This window comes from Canis lupus, chromosome 24 (genome assembly GCF_048164855.1).
Source record: "Canis lupus baileyi chromosome 24, mCanLup2.hap1, whole genome shotgun sequence".
Lineage (NCBI taxonomy): Eukaryota > Metazoa > Chordata > Mammalia > Carnivora > Canidae > Canis > Canis lupus.
This window is the reverse complement of record NC_132861.1, coordinates 17,872,185-17,890,082: the sequence shown is the minus strand read 5'-3', so window position 1 is coordinate 17,890,082 and position 17,898 is coordinate 17,872,185. Positions and strand designations below refer to the sequence as shown.

The 17,898-nt window shown below is 38.3% G+C and overlaps 1 long non-coding RNA gene across 4 annotated transcripts in view; it reads left to right on the top strand.

Annotated features, from left to right (window-relative positions):
- LOC140615825 (uncharacterized) overlaps window positions 1-17,898 on the top strand; it is a 63,796-nt gene that overhangs the window by 42,662 nt on the left and 3,236 nt on the right. For all 4 annotated transcript variants that reach the window (XR_012016313.1, XR_012016316.1, XR_012016314.1 and 1 more), the window contains one exon: window positions 9,257-9,343. This is a non-coding gene — a long non-coding RNA (uncharacterized lncRNA). The remainder of the gene's footprint in view (window positions 1-9,256; window positions 9,344-17,898) is intronic.

Genomic DNA, 17,898 nt, shown 5'->3' with positions numbered 1-17,898 from the left:
TTTTGACATTACAGTGAATATACAATCTTTATTTTAAACACACACACACACATACACACACAATTGTTACATTATTTTTCCATGTGGCTAAGGAGTCACTGTTCACTACTTTCATCTGGCCTTCATTAATGAGGTAGTTCAATTAGATAAATTACGTGTTGCTAAGTTTCTGATCTTTAAAGCTTCTCTAACTTATGCTTTCTGCATATGTGTTTTGAGGATAAGGATACAGCTTTTCTCCCAAGTATTTCAAGAAGGGGCAAGTTTACTTCAAGAGAGATTTTTTTTGAGAAATTTTTATATTAGATATTATATTAGATATTTATAATTAGATTAATTAATTAGATTTTATATTAGATATTTCCAATTCCTAGTTGGATTTCTAGCAGCTCTTAAGGATGGTCACTAAGTTCTTGCTGTCAGATTCACAACTCTATTATTTAAAATTATTTCTTACTTTTGTGTTAAAATTCAATTTATCATTTTAAAATGTATGGTTCATTATTATTTGAATGCACAATTCAATGGCACTTAGTGTATTTACAATGTGCAGCCACCAGCTCTCTCTAATACACCCTGGGCACACTAAACAATAACTTAACTCTTCCTTTCCCCCAACCCTTTGGTTTATGTCCTTATGGATTTGCCTAGTCTGGATATATCATGTGTGATAGATAATTTTATATGTCAATTTCACTGGGCCACAAGGAACCCAGTTATTTACTTAAGCATTATCTTAGGTGTTTCTGTGAGGGTAGTGGATGAGGTTAACATTTAAATTAGTAGAATGTATAAAGCAGATTGCTCTTCCTAATGTGGGTTGGCCTCATCTGATTCGTTGAAGGCCTAAAGAGACCAAAAACTGACTTCTTCCTGTCTGATGGTCTTCGAACTGGGACCTTGACATTTTTCCTCCTTTTGGACTTGAACTGAAACATTAGCTCTTCTTGGTCTGGAGCCTAACAGACTTTGGATTGAAATTAAACTTGGCTCTCCTGAGTGTCCAGCTTCCTGATTCATCTGCAAATCTTGCCAGCCTCCAAAATCTCATGAGCCATTTTTTTTCATAATAAATCTTGTTTTCTGTGTATATCTCCTATTGAAACTATTTCTCTCGGGAACCCTGATTAATATAACATATAATGGGAATCATATAATGTGAGGCCTTTTGTATCTGGCTTTTTATTTTTATTTTTTTAAAGATTTTTTTATTCATGAGAGACAGAGAGAGAGAGAGGGAGAGAGGCAGAGACATAGGCAGAGAGAGGAGAAGCAGGTAACATGCAGGAAGCCGGAAGTGGGACTTGATCCCAGTATTCCGGGATCACACCCTGAGCCAAAGGCAGACACTCCACCGCTGAGCCACGCAGGCATCCCAATGTCTGACTTTTTTTACTTAGCATAATGTGTTTGAGGTTCATCTAAGGGTAATATGTATCAGTAGTCTGTTCCTTTTCATAGCTGAATATTATCCCATTGTATGTATTCACCACAATTTATTTATCCATTCATCCATTGAAGAATATTGGGGTTGTTTCAAACTTTTGGCTACTATGAATAATGCTGCTATTTTTGTGTACAATTTTAAGTATGGGCATAGGTTTAATTTCCCTTGGGTATATACCTAAAAGTGGAATTGTTGGGTCATATGTTAATTTTATGTTTAAATGTTTGAATAATCACTAACATGTTTTCCACAGTGGCTGCACAATTTTACATTGTGAGCTGCAATGTGTGAGGGTTCCTATTTCTCCACATCTTTGCCAAAATTGTGATTTTCCATTTTCTTCATTAAAGTCAACCTAGTGGGGGGGCACCTGTGGCCCAGTTGGTTAAGCATCTGCCAGATATCCTTGTCTTAGGGCAGATATAGATCTGCCTTCAGCTCAGGTCATGATCCTGAGGTCCTGGGATTGAGCCCTGCATCAAGCTCCCTGCTCAGCGAAGAGGCTGCTTCTCCCTTTCCCTCTGCCTTTCTCCCCTGCTCATGCTTTCTCTAGCACTCTTTCTCTCTCACATGCATAAATAAAATCTTTAAAAATAAAAATAAAACCAACCAAGTGGATGTAAAGTGGTATCTCATTGCGGTTTTGATTTGTGTTTCCTTAACAATAAATGATGCTGAATATCTTTTTGTGTGATTTTTGGTTATTTGTAAAGATTCAGTTTTAGATATGTTTATTCAATTCCTTTGCTCCATTAAAAATATTTTATTTATGTATTTGACATAGAAAAGAGCACAACAGGGGGAGCAGCACAGGAAGAAGGAGAGGGAAAATCCGGCTCCCCATTGAGCAAAGAGCCTGATGCAGGGCTTGATCCCAAGGCAGACACGTAACCAACCAAGAAATCCAGACAACTTCCTTTTGCTCCATTTTAAATTATGTTATTTGTTGCTGTGCTGTATGTGTTCTTTATGTATTCTGTATACTAGTCCTGCATCAGATATCTTGTTTGTCAATATTTCCCCTTTCTGTAGATTTCCTTTTTATTTTTATTAATAACATAATTTGTAGCACAGAATTCTTAATTTAATGAAGTCCAGTTTCTCTATTTTCTGTTGTTCATGCTTGTGGAGTCATACTAAGAATTCGTTGCCAAATGTGAAGTCATGAAGATATTCTCCTACATTTTCTTCTAAGAGTTTTATAGTTTTAGCTCTTATATTTAAGTCAAAATGTTTGAGTTAATTTTTGTATCTGGTATTTTCTATATGACAGAGGTCTCACTTCACAGTCTGAATGTAGTTATTCAATTGTCCTAGCACCATCTGTTGAAGGGTGCTTTACCCATTAAGTGATCTTGGCACCATTGTTGAAAATCAGTGGCTATGGGTATTTGCACGTTTTTCTGAACTCTTAGGTCTATTTATTCTCCATATGTCTGTTCTAATAACAGTACCACATTATTCTGATTACTATAGCTTTATAGTAAGTTTTGAAATTGGAAAGTATGAGTTATATTACTTTATTTTCCTTTTCAAAATTGTTTTGGCTATTTGTGGCCATTTGTGATTCTATATGGATTTGAGAATCAGGTTTTCCATTCCTGCAAAGAAGGCCATTGGAATTTTAATAGGGATTGCATTGAATCTATAGATTGCCTTGGACACTATAACTATTTTAGCAATAACTATTGCCATATTAACAATATTAGATCTTCTAGTCCATAAACATAAGTCTTTCAGTGTGTTTAGGTTTTCTTTAGCTTCTGTCAGCACTATGTTCTGATTTTCAGTAAACAAGTCTTTCATCTGCTTGGTTAAATTTATTCTTAGGATGCTATTGTTAATGGAATTGTTTTATTAATTTGCTTTCTGGATTGTTTATTTCTGGTGTATACAGCCATAAATCTGTTTGTGTGTTTATCTTATATTCTGCAATTTTGCTAACTTCGTTTCTTTTCTTTAGCCTTTTTTTTTTGTGTGTGTGTGTGGACTCTGGAATTTTCTGTATACAAGATTGTGTCATCTGTGAATAGGATTAGTTTTACTTTATATTTTCCAATTTAGATGTCTTTCATTTTTTTCTTGCCTCATTTCTCTGGCCAGAGCTTCTGGTACCATCATGAATACCAATGGTGAAAGCAGATATCCTTGTCTTAGGGCAGAAATTTTAGGTCTATTGCCATTCAGTATGATGCTAGCTGATTCTTTTTCCTCAATGTCCTAATATCATGTGAAGGAGTTCTTTTCTATTTCTAGTGTGGTGAGTGTTTCTGTCATGAGAATGTATTGAATATTGTCAAATGCTTTTTTTTGTATCTGCTGAGATGATCCACTTTTGCATTCCTAGAATGAATTTAGAAAGTATTTTTCTATATTATATATTCTAAAATTATTTCTTCAAATATTTTGCCTTTCTGTCTCTCTTTTCCTTCTGGGACCTCCATCATGCATGTGTTTGAGAGTAGGCCATGGAACCTTCTAGTGTTGTCTTTTTTTTTTTTTTATTTCTGCTCTTTAGATTGGGAAATTTCATTTTCAATCAAATTGTCTTTAAGTTCACCCATTCTTTCTTCTGCCTGTCTGAATCTGCTGTTGAACACTTCTAGTAATTTAAAAAATATTTTAGCTGTTATTTTCAGCTACAGAATTTTTACTTTGTTCTTTTTTATAATTCCTATCTTTGTATTGATATTACTGATTCATTCATTCATGTTTGTCTTCAGATTGTACAAATCTCTTGTCTTTTACTGACTCATTTATATATTGTTATCCTGACTTAATTTATTCTTTGTTCGTAGTTTCTTTCAGTTCTTTGAGCATATCTAAGACAGTTGATTTCATGCCATTGTCTAGTAAGTCTAATGTTTGTGATGATTTTGTAAATTTCTCTTTTTTCCTATGAATGGGCCATACTTTTCTGCTTCTCTGTATGCTTTGTAATTGTTTTGTTAAGATGCAGAAGTCTGAATATTATGATGTGGTTACTCTAGAAATCAGATTTATCTCCTCTGTAGACGTTGCTGTCGTTATTTGATGAAAGCTGGAGATGTCTCTTTTTTTAGTGACTTTTCCAATCTGTTATTACAAAAACTATATTCTTTGTCATATGTGGTCACTTGAGTGTCTGTTGTGTTATCACCGCAGTTAGTCAATGACCTCACAGAGATTTCCCTAAGTGTCTAGGTCCAATAAGAATGAAAATCTTAAAAATGCTGTTTTTAAATTTTCTCTGACCAGTATGATTGGAGAATACACTTCAGTCTGCATGGCTTGATATATCAAGCCATCAAAAGCAATGGTCAGAATGGCTAATCTCTATTTTTGGAATACAAAGTGCTTATTGCCCAAACTGGCACTGGCTAACCACACAAGGATCATGGGTAGCATTCCTGCCTCCCATAGGGCTTGAGGATGGGGGATGTTGTCACCAAGTGAAACACAAACATACACCCCCAGACACACACACACACACACACACACACACAACAATGAAAATTTTCAGCTTCTTTCTACCTCAAACACTCCCCTGGATATTACAAGTGTTTGTCTAGACTACAGCATTCCACAGTTGTTCCAGATTGTTCTTGCTAGCTCAAAAGTTTTTTGATGGAAAGACCAATTCCTGAAGCTTCTTATTCAGGAAGCTTTTTCTTTTTTCTTTTTTTTTTTTTTTTTTTTTGTGATGTAACTCCTCCTTTGCTGCTTCTGTTCTTCTCTTGATAAAGAAGAATTCAAAGCAATATTTAGACAACTTAGCCAAAATCACTGTGTAAAGTCTTGGTAGAAATGACTCATTCGCTAATTTTCCTACTTTGTCGCTATGAACCATAGAATAATAAGTGGGCATCTGGAAAATATATCAGAATTTTAAAACAGCCAATGTGGATAAGCCATTCCTCTGCATTCTGGAACCTCCTGGGGACAGTAGAGAAATATGGTGTTTTTGAGGGCTATTGTGAGCGGTGTGTTTGTTTTTATAATTAGTTATATTAATTCCAGAAGAAAAGATCATTATTTAAGACATTACACATTGTAAAAAGAAAGGAAAATTTAAAATTATTATTATTGTGGGAAACAACCTCATATCCATGAGTAATCAGTTTGGGATAAATTTATAGTATGAGCTGTATGCCATTATGAAATATCTTTTAGAACAGCTCAACCAAGGTATCTTAGAAGCTTGGGAAAGTACAAGTAATGACTTAGTATGAGGCTTTTCTTTTCCAAAGCAATGCTTTTCTTTCCTGGGGCACATGTCCAACTCAGCAAGCTTCTTGAGAGGAGGAGGTAATATCATACAAATGAAATTATAATTGTCTTTAGTAAAACACACCTACTTCTTGGAACTTCCAATTCTTTGGAAATGACTACCAAAAATGGATATTCAGTTTTTCCTAAATTTTTAGTAAGGGAAATATTAACAAAACATATATTTCTACTATGTAATGCTAATAGCTCTCCACAAGGTAAACTGCTTTATTTTTAAATTTTATTAGCAGTTCCTGATCTAGGCCTAATAGAAAATGAATTTTAAAAGTCTCATCAGAGAGGGGAATTTATAGATCACTGAGTCAAACTCTTTGTTTTTTTTTTTTAAATCTTTTTTTTATTTTTATTTATGATAGTCACACAGAGAGAGAGAGAGAGAGAGAGAGAGTGGCAGAGACACAGGCAGAGGGAGAAGCAGGCTCCATGCACCGGGAGCCCGCCATGGGATTCGATCCCGGGTCTCCAGGATCGTGCCCTGGGCCAAAGGCAGGCGCTAAACCGCTGCACCACCCAGGGATCCCAAACTCTTTGGTTTTATAATGAGACCTAAAAATGCTAATTGAGCAAGAATCCAATTTTGTGTTTTGTTTAGTAAGAACAATTTGCTTCCAAGGCCATTCTGATTTTAATTATAAAGTTTATTGTATATTTTAATATATCAAAATCATGAGTGTTTTCTATAAAATTTCTATAAATTGTAATTTACTCCTAAATTTAGTTTTTTTTTCTTCCCGACCAATTTGGATATATATTTAGATCTTAAAAACTTGCTTAGATCCACAATAAATGTGGTGATTATAATCTGAAAATAGTAACAGTAATAAGCATAGAAAAAGTAAAAGAATAATGTCAGACAGGTTTTGCTGGCAGATGAGAGGTGATTTTTGAATATTTGACATAATATAGAGTCTCACTGTGTACAAACAACCTGATAATTTTGTTAAAATTTCATAACCTAGTCAGCATTTTAGAGGAAAGACATTTTGATAAAAGCCACATTGTATAGCCTTTAGCTTCTGTATTCATTAACTCTTTTGAGAAGCAAATGTTTCATGTAAGGAGGAATGTTTCTGAGGCAGTTATGCATTTCACATGTATGTCTCAATGAATCCTGTGGTGTGAAACATTTTATGCAACTTGACAAAAATTATATTCACTATAGTCAAAAATATTAAAATATAAAAACTCATTTCAGGTATGTATAGATAGTTGTCTACTCAGTTCTGTGCCATTTGGAATGTTCACAAAATTTTATGAATTGGAGAACTTTGGTGGCTCAGTGGTTGAGCACCAGCCTTCGGCTCAGGGTGTGATCCTGGGGTCCTGGGATCAAGTTCCGCATTGGGCTCCTGGGAGGAGCCTGTTTCTCCCTCTGCCTATGTCTCTGCCTCTCTCTCTCTCTGTGTGTGTCTCTCATGAATAAATAAATAAAATCTTTAAGAAAATTTGTGAAGAGATAATTATACAGATGCAAACATACACGTATAAATGTACAGGATGTGTATGTCTGTGTATACAAACACATATGTTTATATTTTACATTTCCTTTTCACAGTATGAGGGAAATAGAAACTTTACTTAAAGCAAACCATGGCTTTTGATATCTCTTTAAAGATTTTGCTGGCCAGAGTGCCATGAACATCTGCTACATGCTGAATAGTTCTGATGGTGTTAACTGAGAAGGGGGAATCATTTCACTGGAAACTATAATTCTCAGCTTCAATACTAACTTTCTAGCTATTGCAAATGTATTTCGTTGTCACTTTAAATATTCTGGGTAATAGGCAGGCTCAGCAATAACAGATTTGTAGAGTGTACTGCAGTTCATTCTCTGAGAGCTTCTATCTTTTTCTTTTGAGAGAAGAATAGGAGTCCTAACCTTACTCTAGGAGGTGTCAACATTTTATTTGGGTTTGCATCATCTTGGAAACCTTTTTCTCTCTCTTTGTTTTGTAATTTCTTTGTGAATTTCCTCTTTTTTTGCATGTTGATGTTCAAGATGGAAGCCAGAGGCTGGCCCCAGAAGCCTCAGTGGGATCTGTGCTCAGGAATGTGCACAGCTGTGGGCACCTGGGCAGCTACATGGAGAGGATTTTGCAGTTGCTCAGTTTGTGATACAATGAACACACGAAATATTCCAGTCAGAAACTAAGATCGCTTTAATGAAAATTTATAGGGGGAAGGAAAACAAGTGAGAGTAGATTATTTAATCCAATTAAAACCAGGGGAACTTTGTTCCTTATCTTCAAATAGTTGTTTCTAAGCACACCATAGTGTGACTTTTTCCTTTGCTCTAACGTGGCATAAGGATGCATTTTCGATTTGTGTGCACCATGAGGTGCCAGAGATTACTGAGGTAGTTTGTGGAATGCATGTTTCTCCAAGCTTCGTAGGTTCACTTTGGAGCAATTTTGCTGGAAAATTGAAGATCCTAAAGGAGCTCTTGAGGTCTCTTCTTAGAACTTTTATGAAGTGATAAGTGAGTTTCAATAAAGAGTCAAAATGGAATGGGGACTCGTGACAAGTGGTGGAGGAATGGGTACTAGAGGAAAATCTTCTTCTCTCTAGCTGTTTCCTTTTCTCCTTTGTCTTAGCTCTCTTTTGTTTCTTTTTTACATTTTCTTTTCTTTTCCTTTCTTTTCTTTCGCTATCTTTTCTCCTCTCACATTTTGGAGTGTAGCCTGTTTCTCCCATCTACGGGTCCACTGACCCCTTTCCCAAAGCATTTGTGTTACATGTATGAATTCATTACTTTTAGAGATCAACCCTAAATTCTAATATAAGTTGAATGTGAACAAGAGAAAGATGCTGAAATTGTGCTTTAAAAAAGAACAATGTTTTCTATTTCATCAGAGAATCTGGCAATTGTTATGAATTGTGGAACAATAGGATTTATGAAGTGGTTTCACAAAGGCAAAGCAAGCCCAGAGCCAGGATCCAGAGCTAAGGAGGAATAGGTGTTGGGGAACTTTCATGACCTCATCTCCTCTGCCCTGGAGTCAGAATAGTCACTGACCTACAGCTCTGAGAGTGTTTCACAAGAGGGGGGTGTGGGTCTGGATGGGCAATTTTGCAGGGGGTCACACAGGTGAGGAATTGGGAACTGTTGATCTATGAGCCTTGGGAAGGATGCACAAGTGAGGTGAGAGGCTTGAAGCAAATCTTCACGAGCAAGCTAGTCGTCATGATGGATGAGCCATTTTACTTGGTTCCTGTCTTATTTTCCTGGACCAAGTAACTTTGCCATTTTTGCTTGTGGTCAGTATTGTTCATCACAGGGACATGAAAGGATTTTGGACTTACTTTTCAGCCTGTGTCACCTTGCATGGGTGCGCATCAATGTGGTATATCACAGTTATCATACTTACAGTACATGCCTTTTCCTTAAGACTGAAAAATTAATCGCACATTATCTCTTTATCATGATAAATATGTTGCCTGGCAGCAATTTTAAGTCAAATTTTAAGGTTAGTGTGTAATATAAAGATAAGACAAAACAAAACAATCTCAAAAGCCTCTCCCATTCCCACCTCTTAACAGAGCACTATGATCGCGGGGTTACACAGATGGCCGGAAAAATCTCAGCACTTCGTGGTTCCTGGAACATGAAGCTGGCAGGATTTAATAGTAAGAATAAAATTTTGTAATGGAGGTGAATGGACCACACTGATTATTTCTGCAAGAATATATTCTGCCTAATGTTGTGGTTTACCCTATTGTGGAAGACTCGGCTGACTTCTGCTGATCTCAGAAATTAGTAGGTATATTCACACTCGTTTTCTTGAAATTTGTGTGTCATTGCACACATTTTTCCAGATTTTATAAACTCTGATAAACCATATCATTTGCTCAGGAATAAATATAGAAAGACCATTCAGTTAACTAATGATACTTATCAAATGCTTATTTGGCAGGGCACTGCCAAATACAAGATTCCTTGTATAACGACAAAGAGAATTTGTGGTTTCTGAGAGCCAGCACGCCAGATTTAGTGTTCTAGGGCAAAGAAACTAGATATAAGCAAAATAGGTTAATAACTTTGTTTCTGCATTCAGATTTATTTTCTCTTGACAGACTGAGGCCTGTCCTGAGAAGTATCAGTAGCATGATGAGCTGGTCTAGGATCACATAATATGAAGAGCAGTTGGAAGAATTAGGCATTTTTAGCCTGGGGAAGAGAAGACATAATGAGGACAAGATAGTTGTCTTTAAACATTTGAGAAGCTGTCAGATGGGAAAGGATTAGACTGGTTCTGTGAAACTCCAGAGGGCATAAATATGGTGGATGTTTCAAGGAAGCAGGTTGGGATTGAAAAGAAATTTTGAACAGTTTGAGTTATACAAACAAGGGATGAGTTCTAAAACACCGCAGAGTGTGTTCACAGAAAGAATTTCTGCCCCAATTAATTCATGGACACGTGGATTAGATAGCTTTAAAGGTACCTTCCAACTCTAAGATTCTTTGATTCTTGGATATGAAAATTCCATTGACATAGAGTCAGCTCTGTTTACCACAGTCACAATAGCACACTTAAAGATGTCCTGATGTCCAGACTTGAACATGGCCTACAAGGACACCGGAGAAGCAACCTCTAACAATCTCTACCCTTCTCCAGTCAAACTCTCCTCCTCATTCTCCGATGGGCTGCCTTTCTGCTGCTTCTAGACTTTTCTTTTTAGCTCACAGTCATCACACATGCTTGTCTTTCAGCCTAGAATCCCCTCCCTTCACTCTTTCTCAGTTAATTCTGTACATCTCCATCTAAATGTTTCCTTCTTCCAGGGAAGCCTTTGCCCACCAGGTTCATTTCCTCTGTTAAAAGCCTGCATGGCACTATGCACTCCCCTTTTGCAATGGTCCTCCCTCTATTTAAGAACTATTTGTTTACTGTCTGCCTTTCCTACAGGACTTGGGGTGGGGACATGTCCCTGGTTCATGGCTTTATCATCAGTATCTTGGCACAGTTCTGAGCACATTTTCCAAAAATATTCACTAGATGATTGTTATACTTGTGGATTTAAAAGTGCTCGGGTATATTGATATCAGATTTACTTTTAAAGTTTCCAGAAATCATCACTGTGTGTATCTATGAGGGAGCTGTGACAATTTAGGAATTGGAAAGCTTTTGAATATTTTTAAGAGCTGTATATCTTCACAGTGTTGCAAAACTTCTTTCCTGTGGCAATACTTTTAGAGTTCTTGGAGAAGCTCTCCCCCCATATCACTCCAATGGTCCACCTAAAGGGAACAAAAAACCATGGTCAGATTTGCCTGATTTGGGGACAGAGTGAGCCTAAAAGGGGAAGAAGTGTTAATAGTGAGGAAAGATGATAAAGAGGAAAGGCCAGACGTAGCTTTGCCTATAATTATACCTGGTTTGCTCGTCAGTGATGTGAGAATTTATGATTTTTTTTTTAAAGTTTGTATTTACTTATTCATGAAACACACTGAGAGAGGCAGAGGGAGAAGCAGGCTCCCTGCAGGGAGCCTGATTTGGGACTCCATCCCAGGACCCTGGAATCACTACCTAAGCCAAACCACTGAACCACCCAGGCACCCAAGAATTTACAATTAAAATGCCTTCTCCTCTCCCACCTCACCACAAGCTCTAAAGACCTCAGAGCCGAACACACAGGACAATGCTGAGCTGTGACATCCAGGAGAGAAATTGAGAGTACTTTATTGTAAAACAGTACTATTTACCGTTTTTGTTTTCTATAAACCTGTTCTTCACTATCCCTGCTGCTTTTGCCTAAGGAAAGTTAGTTTTCTGTCTCACAGGCATTTAGTCTGTTGACAGTTTTTCACATCAGTTGGCAGGGAAGAGCACTGGTCGGTTTTCATGGTGGAGCCTGGATTCATGGTTACCGTCTATAGTTCATTATGAGCTGTTTCCCTGAACTTGTTTGGTGGTTTTGAGATCATATTGAAAAGAGATGCTATTCATTCAAACTGATGGGATTACATGAAGCCATTTGTCTCCTCCTGCCCATCCATCCCATTTGCTTTTGCTACCAGAAAATAACCCAATCTTGTGTTATGAACTATCCTGACAGAAACATAAGCCCTTCTTTGGTAGGCAATTTAACAGATTCATGTATGACACTGTTAGAGTTAACTGCCTACAGAGGCCCTTAGAAGTTGTTTTATTCAGAGAAGAGATGGTAATAATGGTTATGAGCCCTTTTGCAGCAATTGCCATGGTCCTAGGAATATCAGCCCTAAATTGTTGCTTTAGTAGTGACAATGGAAAGAAGAGAAAAGCATCTGAGCCACTGTGTCTGATGCCTAAATGGTGACTTGATCCATTTTCAGTAGGGAGTGGGGTTTGAGTTATTTTTTCCAGAACTGAAGATGTGTCTATGATGAGTCATCCTTGCTCTCAGCTGGTTTTGTTCAAGTCAACAAGCATTTCCTGAGAAATTTAGAGGAATACTACAATGAGTAAGAATCTTACACCAAAGCTCTTCTGGGCCTGTGGACCTCGTTGCATTTTCTGGGGACACAGCGATTGGATGTGTGACCTTATTCCCATTAGCAAGATGCTCAGGTCACTGGAACCAACAAGTGTGTGGTTCTAGGTCACATAATAGAACAACGAAGTCCTGTGGTTGTTTTTTTTTATCATAAAGTAGCAACTGGAATATTGGAGGGGAGCTTCCCAATGAAGTCCTGGTTGGCCGGGAATTGACCAGAATGTGACCAAGGTAGATGTTGCATAGAAGCTCAGATGGACCATCACAGTCTAAGCAGGAGCTTTGCTAAACAACTCTGGATCTTATGGTTGGAAGAACAGTGTGGTAAAGTCAGACAAGAAGAATAGATAAAAACTGACCAGTGAGAAGATGGTTAAAATAATTGTCCTTGAAAGAATAAGAAATAACCCTGAATCAGTCTTGGCTGGCAGGCCCTTCCCTGGTGTGACCTCAGCTTGCCGGGGGCACTGCTCATGGTCGCTCTAATCCCTAGGGTGGCTCTTTCCAAACTGCTGCGTGTCCGTGTGTGCATTCCTGCAGAAGCCTGCAGCCGCACGTGAATACAGAATCCTTGTCTCCGGGACTGTCAGGCTGTCACATTTGATGAGTCTTAGATTTGAAAAGGAAAAAAGAAACAAAACACTCACATCAAACCAATATGCAGTAGCCAGAGCTGAGAAAGAAAATAGGCCACACTGCTGGACCTCTCTCTCTCTCTCTTTCCCTCTGCAAAAAAAGCAAAAGTCACATGAATTCAAATTTGGAACAAGCCTGCATCCTCCGCAATGCCTGCCTCTCTGAAAGCCTTGGGTGTCCGTGGCTCTGCTGCATTGCTGGGTCTGGCAAAGACAGAAGGAGGTGATTCAGGACAAATTGAAGCAGTGCGGGGAAACCTGGCACTAAATTTAGCAAGAAATCTTGTAATCCTGCGGCTGGCTGAGTCCGTTGCTGGGTAGGATCTGTCCACACAGAGCCTTATGCAGCCCTCAAGGACAACTGATGGAGCACTGGCAGAGAGCCACATGGTCCTGGAAAAGGCTTTCTAATCTCCTATTCTTCTTTTCTAAAACTCATGCACTTTTTAAGTTTTTTTTAAAGGCTGGAAAGATTCCTTTGCTATTGGCCTTCCATTACCTAATTAAAATAAGAACAGCGTGTGAGAAAACTGTTAACATATAAGAAGAAAGTCACTCTCCTCTTGGGCAAGCTGGACTTCCAAACCTTGTAAGATGTTCCCCTGGAGGGTGACTCACACCCTCAGAAATACCACTCCCAAGCACTTCAGAGGGAACAACATTTAGTGTGTCAAAGAAAGGACGTGCAAGAAGGGGGAGAATTTTCCACAAAAGTACAGCTTCCTGCCAGAGAGCACACGTGAGGCCTGGACATTTGGGCATAAACAACTCACATGTCGGAAAGGGTGAGAACGATACAGAGAAGACTATTGAGAGGACTGAAGAAACCCACAGATTTTTCAGAATGTGGCAAAAGTCTTCCGTGGTCATCCTACCTGAAGCAAAAGTATTTATGTGGATTTTTATTATGTTAAGCCAAATGGGCCCTTCCCCTTTCAAGAAATAAGGCTTAAAAATATATGTGGACAAAAAACTGGAATCCTGATTTTTCATGTAGTTCTATTACCTGAATGTTTTACATTTTATTTTCTCCATATTTATGTGTAAACAATTTTATGACTTATCTCTCCACCTCAGGGGGCTCTGTGACAATTAAGAAGCTAAGGCTACAGTTCTGTCCTCCATCTACCACAGAGGGTTTCGAAGGCACCCTCTCACGGAGGAGTGGTGAAGGGTTCTCTGTGGGGAGGAAACTGGATTAGTCTGATGTGGACTGAGGCCATTCAGTCTCCGTGAGATAACCAGGGTCAGTGGTCAAGAGCCAAGGGCAGAGTGGAAACAAGCCTGTTCCCCCTTCAGCCTTCCTGTAATGATTTCACACTCTTGACCATAGAGACATTTTTAGGGTTATGTCTTTGGAGTTTCCCACTCCATCCTCACATCTGTCTCTGTTTCAGCTTGACTTCAGTAGAATTCCCTTGGTGTCATTCTTCGCTGACCTCGTTCCCTCACTTCCTGGCTCTTGCTGCTCCCCCATCAGTCCTGTGCTCCATGGTGATGATGTCCTTGCTTCTATAGCCTCAGCTGCTGCCAAAGGGTCTCAGTTCCCCACCTTTAGCTTAGATTTTCTGCTAGAACTCCAAGGCTTGATGAAAAATATGCCAACCTGGAAGCCTTGTATGTACCCCTGAACCAATATTTCCCAAATCAAACATATTCACTGATGTGCTTATTAACAAGCTGCCACATGCCAGATCCTGTGCTAGAAATCAATAGCCAAGCCAACCAATAACATACTCAATGATAAAGCAGCTTTAGGATCATTTTTAGAGGTATGGGCTTTGGAGAGGGAAAGGCTGGGTTTTGTCACTTTTTAAATGTTTTTTTTTTTTTTTTCACTTTTAAAACTGTATGAACTTAGGTGAGTTATAGAACTTCTCAGGATCTCAATCTCAATTTATTCATTGTAAAAAGGGGATAATAATGTTACCATCTTGAAGGGCCATTGCAAGAATTAAATGTGATAATGTTTGAAAGGTACATAAGCAATGCATGGTATGTAGCTGAGATCAGTAAATATTAGTGGTTAGGAAAGAGATGTTAAAAAAAAAAAGTATAGGGACAGCTAACAATTCCTTAGTGGATCAGGGATGACTTCATAGTGGTAGAGGGGTTGAGATCATCCCTCAAAGCTGACAAGCAGGGTGGGAGAGGGGAGTGGTTTTCCATTCCCCCATTTGTGAAGGCATGGAGAGTGAAATAGCATGTGACATTTGTTGAATCTTAAGCAGTGTGTACCAAGAGCAAGGAATTTGTGGGGATTAATGAAGAGAGATGAAGGTAGAATGTGTGCAGGCATCATATTATGAAGTGTCTTGTGTGTTAAGCTAAAGAATCTCAACTTTATCCTGAAAGCTATGGAGGAATTGAAAGAATTTCAACAGGAAAATGACATGATTGGATTTGTATTTCAGAGAGAACACATTGGCAACTGTGTGAAGTAGGGATTGGAACCGTGCCAGGCTTGAGGCAAGGAGACTAGTTAGGAGGCAGTTGTGGTAATCCAGGCAAGAAGTGATGAGGGCCTGGATTAAGGTAATGGCTTTGGGGATAGAGAGAATGGCATGGAGATGAGTCGATATTAAGGAGGTAGAATCTGTAGGACTTGGTAGCTCAATGTGAAGTCTAAATTAGAAAAAAAAGATCTGGGATGCCTGCCAAACTTCTGCTGTGGGCAAGTGGATGGATGGTAGCATCATTCAATAAGATGATGGAAGCTTGAAAGAGGAAAACATTTTGATATTGGATCCAGTTTGAGACCTAATGATTTTTTTGATTAGATTAATTTAAGAATTGATGCTAATGGAAGTCTGGGATTTTCTTCCAGACGTAAGGAGCCAAATTCCAGGGGATGGTAAGTTGTTCAGTGTGTTCAGGTGAAGAATCAGATGTCAAGTGAAAAGAGCCAAAGGCAAAGACCAAGCAGAAAAAAGGACATTTAGGAAGGAAGATGACAAATCAGTGATGTAGTTAGATGGACAAGTCATGGAGCTCAGAAGAGAGAATCAGGAAACGTTAGCATCAGTAGGGTGGATGAGGGAGTGATTCATATGGTCACAGACACAAACACATCAAGTTAGGCAAGAGGAAACTAAACTCTTGATTGGGAAATGTGGAGGTCATTAATGAACTTGGGGAGAGCAATTTCATGGGAGTTGTGAAAGGAATGTCTTAATACAATTCAGTTGAAAAGAACGGTGAGTTGAAGGAAGGAAGTGAGAAAGGGTAGATCTCCAATATATTCTACTGAGTTAAGAAGATTTATCATGAAAAAAGGAAAAGAGGAGATAATGGAGTTTAGAAAGGGATTTGAGTCTGAAGAAAGCAGGGTTCTATTTATTTTTGGAGCAAATGTAGAACACTGTGTACGTGTGTGTGTGTGTGTGTGTGTGTGTGTGTGTGTTGAGAAGAAAGCCAATAGAAACAGAAAGATAGAAGACAGAGAATGGATGAGTAATAGAGCACTACCCTTGAAGCAATGGGAAAGGATGGGTTGCAGAGCATGAGTGATGGATGGCACAGGTTCTGGAAAGAAGGGTTAATTTCTCCACTTAGAACAAGAGAAAACGAGGAAAGACCAGTGCACATATAAATTCATTTTAACAGTGGAAGGAAAGAGTCCTTGCTTGATACACTATATTTGTTTCTGTTAATCAGGGGTGAGTTCATCCATTGAGAATACAGAGGAGGTAGGCTTAAAGTTAGATATAGCACTGTAAGTAGCTTTTGGGAGGGATGGAATTGGGAAATGCCTAATTTTGTTGGATGTTTACTGTATTCTAGTTATAACTTTAATTGTTGTAAATATATTCAGTTTTTTTATTATCACCTCTATGGCAGATACAATAATTATCTTTATTTTAGAGATGGAGAAACTGAGACACATATTTTTTTAAATGCTTTGACAATTATCTTGATAGAGAAGAGCTTTAACTCAACATTTTAACTCTGCAGACCATTGTTTTACAAACTAATGTATATAGAGAATACTAATATTTCATTTATTCACTCAGCAAATATTAACCAAATAATTTCTATGTGCCCAGATTTGTTTGAGTCATATAAGATACATTGATAAACAAAGTAGTCAAGATGCTTACGTTCGTATTTAATGATGAGAGACTGGCAAGAAATAAAACAGAAAAACTATAGCTTATAGTAGATGATGAGTAGAAAAAAAGGAAAGCATATAACAGGGCGAGGGGCTGGAGAGGTATGTTGTGAATACAGGTAGGGGAAGAACCCACTTGAGATGATAACATTTGAGCAAAGACTTGGAGTGGGGAAGGGGTTAGCCATGTAGCTAGTGGAGAGAACATTTCAATCCCCAAGGCATGACTGCAGTTGACATACTCGAGAAACAAGGAGGATAGTATGGCAAGTGTTTCTTAGCAAGGTGGAGATGGGGAGGAGTAGGAGGAGAGGTCAAAGAAGATGCTACGGGGGAGGCAGATCATGCAGGAGCTTTGGCTTTTACTCTGAATAAAATTGGAGCATTGTAGGTTTTGAGCAGAGAAGTGACATATGAACATTCTTAGGCATTAAAAAATAACTCTGTTGATGTGTTGTGAATAGATAGAAGCAGGGTGAATGAAGAAGCAGGGAGACCAGAAAGGAGACCGTGGCTGTCATGAAGGTGATTGGAGATAGTAGCTGGGAACGAATTAGTGGTATTAGAAATAGCGAGAAGTGGTTGGACTATGGATAAATTTAAGAGAAAATCCAACAGAATTTCCTGATGTACTGTAGGTAGAGTGTAGTAAAGGAGAGATACACAAAGATAAATCTTGAGAGTTTTTGGCTTGCATAATTATAAACGGAGTTGATGTAACTGAAATGTGGAAGAACAGCTGTAGGTTTAGGGGAGGATCAGTTGTGACAATATTCCCAATTGTGTAAGTTTTCTTCCTCAGCATTCAGCATGCCTTATAGATAGAAGAGTAGAATGGGAGAGTTTGACAGATCAAATATTAGGGATTTACAAAGTAAGCTCGAAGGAAAGACCAAGGCTAAGAGATTCTAGAGTAAAATAAGACTCAAGAAATATGGAAGTAATACAAGTGATGGAAG